Genomic DNA, 6,947 nt, shown 5'->3' on the forward strand with positions numbered 1-6,947 from the left:
AACACAAAATTCCTCAACACAATTGGAAAATTGTTGTGGCATAATGCTGGAAAATATGCATAAAATCATAATGGGTTATAATCATGCACACTGTGTAATTCTGAACCACTTTCACTGACAAGCTGCCAATAAAAAGTCTAGACCGTGAAAAGAACGACACAAAAGAAGCCACCGTGAAGTCAACAACTAATTTGTGTGATGCTGTAATTTGACCACAAGAGGACACCCTGACCTACATCTGGCTTCACGACTGATTGATGCACAATAACTGCATACATCCATCCATTCATTTTCTACCGCTTGTCCCTTTTGCTGGAGCCTATCTCAGCTGCATTCGGGTACACCCTGGACAAGTCGCCACCTCATCACATGGCCAACACAGATAGACAGACAACATTCACACTCACATTCAGTCAATAATATTAAATTGTATACAGTGGGGCAAAAAAAGTATTTAGTCAGCCACCGATTGTGCAAGTTCTCCCACTTAAAATGATGACAGAGGTCTGTAATTTTCGTCATAGGTACACTTCAACTGTGAGAGACAGAATGTGAAAAAAAAATCCAGGAATTCACATTGTAGGGATTTTAAAGAATTTATTTGTAAATTATGGTGGAAAATAAGTATTTGGTCAATAACAAAAATTCAACTCAATACTTTGTTATTGCCAACATAGGTTATATTACAGAGGTCAAACGATTACTATAGGTCTTTACCAGGTTTGCACACACAGTAGCTGGTATTTTGGCCCATTCCTCCATGCAGATCTTCTCGAGAGCAGTGATGTTTTGGGGCTGTCGCCGAGCAACACGGACTTTCAACTCCCTCCACAGATTTTCTATGGGGTTGAGGTCTGGAGACTGGCTAGGCCAGGAATTCACATTGTAGGAATTTTAAAGAATTTATTTGTAAATCATGGTGGAAAATAAGTATTTGGTCACTTCAAACAAGGAAGATCTCTGGCTCTCACAGACCTGTAACTTCTTCTTTAAGAAGCTCTTCTGTCCTCCACTCGTTACCTGTATTAATGGCACCTGTTTGAACTGGTTATCTGTATAAAAGACACCTGTCCACAGCCTCAAACAGTCAGACTCCAAACTCCACTATGGCCAAGACCAAAGAGCTGTCAAAGGACACCAGGAAAAGAATTGTAGACCTGCACCAGACTGTGAAGAGTGAATCTACAATAGGTAAGCAGCTTGGTGTGAAAAAAATCAACTGTGGGAGCAATTATCAGAAAATGGAAGACATACAAGACCACTGATAATCTCCTTCGATCTGGGGCTCCACGCAAGATCTCATCCCGTGGGGTCAAAATGATCATGAGAACGGTGAGCAAAAATCCCAGAACCACACGGGGGGACCTGGTGAATGACCTGCAGAGAGCTGGGACCAAAGTAACAAAGGTTACCATCAGTAACACACTACGCCGACAGGGAATCAAATCCTGCAGTGCCAGACGTGTCCCCCTGCTTAAGCCAGTGCATGTCCAGGCCCGTCTGAAGTTTGCCAGAGAGCACATGGACGATACAGCAGAGGATTGGGAGAATGTCATGTGGTCAGATGAAACCAAAATAGAACTTTTTGGTATAAACTCAACTCGTCGTGTTTGGAGGAAGAAGAATACTGAGTTGGATCCCAAGAACACCATACCTACTGTGAAGCATGGGGGTGGAAACATCATGCTTTGGGGCTGTTTTTCTGCTAAGGGGACAGGCCGACTGATCCGTGTTAAGGAAAGAATGAATGGGACCATGTATCGTGAGATTTTGAGCCAAAACCTCCTTCCATCAGTGAGAGCTTTGAAGATGAAAGCTTCCAGCATGACAATGATCCCAAACACACCGCCCGGGCAACGAAGGAGTGGCTCCGTAAGAAGCATTTGAAAGTCCTGGAGTGGCCTAGCCAGTCTCCAGACCTCAACCCCATAGAAAATCTGTGGAGGGAGTTGAAAGTCCATGTTGCTCGGCGACAGCCCCAAAACATCACTGCTCTCGAGAAGATCTGCATGGAGGAATGGGCCAAAATACCAGCTACTGTGTGTGCAAACCTGGTAAAGACCTATAGTAATCCTTTGACCTCTGTAATATAACCTTTGTTGGCAATAACAAAGTATTGAGTTGAATTTTTGTTATTGACCAAATACTTATTTTCCACCATAATTTACAAATAAATTCTTTAAAAATCCTACAATGTGAATTCCTGGATTTTTTTTTTTTCACATTCTGTCTCTCACAGTTGAAGTGTACCAATGATGAAAATGACGGACCTCTGTCATCATTTTAAGTGGGAGAACTTGCACAATTGGTGGCTGACTAAATACTTTTTTGCACCACTGTATGTTTTGTGATACATGGCTTACATTTTAACATGACAACGTAAAGCTGCAACCAAAAACCTTAAAATTAATGACGTTTATCTGACAGTTTGACGTTTTCAACAAGGATGCACATTCAATGAACAGCAAGGAATTATAAGGTTTGACACAGCAATTAAATAAACCACGAAAGAAAAGGAGATCAATTAAATAAAAACGTGTATCTGACCCCTAATAAGTACAACTTTTGTATGACCTACAACAAAAAATAAACCAAAAACATCAGCTTACTCAAAGACATACAGGTAAAAGCCAGTAAATTAGAATATTTTGAAAAACTTGATTTATTTCAGTAATTGCATTCAAAAGGTGTAACTTGTACATTATATTTATTCATTGCACACAGACTGATGCATTCAAATGTTTATTTCATTTAATTTTGATGATTTGAAGTGGCAACAAATGAAAATCCAAAATTCCGTGTGCCACAAAATTAGAATATTACTTAAGGCTAATACAAAAAAGGGATTTTTAGAAATGTTGGCCAACTGAAAAGTATGAAAAAGAAAAATATGAGCATGTACAATACTCAATACTTGGTTGGAGCTCCTTTTGCCTCAATTACTGCGTTAATGCGGCGTGGCATGGAGTCGATGAGTTTCTGGCACTGCTCAGGTGCTATGAGAGCCCAGGTTGCTCTGATAGTGGCCTTCAACTCTTCTGCGTTTTTGGGTCTGGCATTCTGCATCTTCCTTTTCACAATACCCCACAGATTTTCTATGGGGCTAAGGTCAGGGGAGTTGGCGGGCCAATTTAGAACAGAAATACCATGGTCCGTAAACCAGGCACGGGTAGATTTTGCGCTGTGTGCAGGCGCCAAGTCCTGTTGGAACTTGAAATCTCCATCTCCATAGAGCAGGTCAGCAGCAGGAAGCATGAAGTGCTCTAAAACTTGCTGGTAGACGGCTGCGTTGACCCTGGATCTCAGGAAACAGAGTGGACCGACACCAGCTGGACTGCTGCTGAGTGGTCCAAAGTCATGTTTTCTGACGAAAGCAAATTTTGCATTTCCTTTGGAAATCGAGGTCCCAGAGTCTGGAGGAAGACAGGAGAGGCACAGGATCCACGTTGCCTGAAGTCTAGTGTAAAGTTTCCACCATCAGTGATGGTTTGGGGTGCCATGTCATCTGCTGGTGTCGGTCCACTCTGTTTCCTGAGATCCAGGGTCAACGCAGCCGTCTACCAGCAAGTTTTAGAGCACTTCATGCTTCCTGCTGCTGACCTGCTCTATGGAGATGGAGATTTCAAGTTCCAACAGGACTTGGCGCCTGCACACAGCGCAAAATCTACCCGTGCCTGGTTTACGGACCATGGTATTTCTGTTCTAAATTGGCCCGCCAACTCCCCTGACCTTAGCCCCATAGAAAATCTGTGGGGTATTGTGAAAAGGAAGATGCAGAATGCCAGACCCAAAAACGCAGAAGAGTTGAAGGCCACTATCAGAGCAACCTGGGCTCTCATAACACCTGAGCAGTGCCAGAAACTCATCGACTCCATGCCACGCCGCATTAACGCAGTAATTGAGGCAAAAGGAGCTCCAACCAAGTATTGAGTATTGTACATGCTCATATTTTTCATTTTCATACTTTTCAGTTGGCCAACATTTCTAAAAATCCCTTTTTTGTATTAGCCTTAAGTAATATTCTAATTTTGTGACACACGGAATTTTGGATTTTCATTTGTTGCCACTTCAAATCATCAAAATTAAATGAAATAAACATTTGAATGCATCAGTCTGTGTGCAATGAATAAATATAATGTACAAGTTACACCTTTTGAATGCAATTACTGAAATAAATCAAGTTTTTCAAAATATTCTAATTTACTGGCTTTTACCTGTATATTGTCATCTTTTTTTTAAATTATTCTTATGTTTCACTGTTTTAAATCTAGATGTTTAAAAATCTCAGTTCATTTTAGGTTTTAATTACTTTCTCTTTTTACAACTCTATTTTGAATGTTGTTTGATAAAAAACAATTTCTATATGTTTTATACATCATTTTGTAGGATATTGTATTCTACCAGTGTATTAATTTTCAACAGGTTTAAGAGCAATGTTTTTAGAGAACATTTCAAAATAAGGGAAAATAAACATAATTCCTGAATAAACATTAAAAGTTCGGGTATATTCAAGTAAATTATAGCTACAGAACATGTATGGAGCTAAATTACGGCCAAAAGTTTTGGACTTGAACTTTCATTTTCAAAGTTATATTTTTCAAGTTTTGATGTTGAAAGTTAAAAAATACAGCAGTGTATTCAAACTTAAAACAAGTGCAGTCCCTGAGTCTGAATCTGGAAAAAAATTGAATCTGAATCTTTTTGGGGCATTTTCCTCATTCAAAATTAATTGGACATTTTTCAAACTTCCACAATTCCCACATTCTTCAACCTGATCCACCTTTAACAAATTGCACCATTCTGTAAATTCAAACTACCCTTTTTCCAAGTTAAAAAAAATCCCCATTTTCCCGAAATTCCCTAATACCATTTACTACTTCAACATTTCTTGCCCGATTTAAACAATTCCAACACCAACCAAGTCAGCTCATTCAGGACATTCATGCTCCTAATCATTTTCTAAAAAAAATGCCGCTTTTCTCAAAAATTCCCAAATTTCCAGGAAGTTCCCATTGAAATGAATGGGACATTTTTACAAGTTGCACAATTCCCACATTTTCAACCTATTCAAACCATTCCACCTTCAACACATTCCACCATTCTGGCAATTCAAACTATCATTTTTACAAGTTCAAAAAAATTCCAGGATTTCCCATAATTCCTTTTTTTTTTTTTGCATTTTCCTCATTCCAAATCAATTGGACATTTTTCAAACTTCCACAATTCTCACATTCTTCAACCCATCCAACCTTTAACAAATTGCACCATTCTGGAAATCCAAACTACCCTTTCTCCAAGTTCAAAAAAATTCCCGGATTTTCCCGAAATTCCCTAATACCATTTACTACTTCAACATTTCTTGCACGATTTAAACAATTCCAACACCAACCAAGTCAGCTCATTCAGGACATTCATTCTCCTAATCGTTTTCTAAAAAAATCCCGCTTTTTTCAAAATCCCCAAATTTCCAGGAAGTTCCCACTGAAATAATTGGGACATTTTTCCAGGTTGCACAATTCCCACATTTTTCAAGCTATTCAAACCATTCCACCTTCAACACATTCCACCGTTCTGGAAATTCAAACTATAATTTTTCCAAGTTCAAAAAAATTCCAGGATTTCCCATAATTCCTTTTTTTTTTTTTTTTTTTTTTTTGCATTTTCCTCATTCCAAATTAATTGGACATTTTTCAAACTTCCACAATTCCCACATTCTTCAACCCATCCCACCTTTGACAAATTGCACCATTCTGTAAATTCAAACTACCGGTACCCTCTTTCCAAGTTCAAAAAAATTCCAGGATTTTCCCAAAAAAAAAATTGAATCTGAAAAAGTTAAATCTGAACTTAAAAACAAAAAAATAATTGGAAAGAATAAGAGTTGAATCTGAAAAATAACTTGAAAAAAAATAAATGTAATGACAGTAAACAGAAGCTAGAATATTAAAATATGTGAAAGTGAAAAATGAAAATAAAGAATTTGTTTAAAATAATTACCGGAATGAATCGTAATTATTTTCCTGGAAAGAAAAGTGTGAATACACATATATCTTTCAAAATTCAACATCCAATTTTTCAGTTTTAAAGTTTATTTTCTCAAGTACAACATTTCCAACCCTGATTTTTAGAGATTGGCTGAGACACAAGGGTGTGGAGATGTCACCATTCTCTATAGAAGAGATCAAATTTGGTATTTCTATAAATGAGACATTATTATGCTCCAGGCAAAGAAAAAAATTCTACAGAAATGTCGATTTATGAAAGTAAGGCCTACATTTTTTAATTGGCTTAATGGTTTACAATGATCAATCAACTCTTGGATAATGATTAAAGAGTACAAAAGCCCTTAAATTGATATTTTTGTTAAAAACATTTAAAGTGAATTAGGTAGCCCTTTTTGTCTTTAAATTTTTATTTTTTTAAATTATTAATATTTTTTTTCATTCATTCATTTTTTATTTATCTCCTTCATTGATGTGCATCTTTGATCGATAGACAATTATACCTCAATTATTCAATTAGCCAGCAGATGACATGGCACCCCAAACCATCACCCAACCATGCAAATTTTGCATTTCCTTTGGAAATCGAGGTCCCAGAGTCTGGAGGAAGACAGGAGAGGCACAGGATCCACGTTGCCTGAAGTCTAGTGTAAAGTTTCCACCATCAGTGATGGTTTGGGGTGCCATGTCATCTGCTGGTGTCGGTCCACTCTGTTTCCTGAGATCCAGGGTCAACGCAGCCGTCTACCAGCAAGTTTTAGAGCACTTCATGCTTCCTGCTGCTGACCTGCTCTATGGAGATGGAGATTTCAAGTTCCAACAGGACTTGGCGCCTGCACACAGCGCAAAATCTACCCGTGCCTGGTTTACGGACCATGGTATTTCTGTTCTAAATTGGCCCGCCAACTCCCCTGACCTTAGCCCCATAGAAAATCTGTGGGGTAT

The sequence above is a fragment of the Nerophis lumbriciformis genome, linkage group LG03 (genome assembly GCF_033978685.3).
Source record: "Nerophis lumbriciformis linkage group LG03, RoL_Nlum_v2.1, whole genome shotgun sequence".
Taxonomy (NCBI): Eukaryota; Metazoa; Chordata; class Actinopteri; order Syngnathiformes; family Syngnathidae; genus Nerophis; species Nerophis lumbriciformis.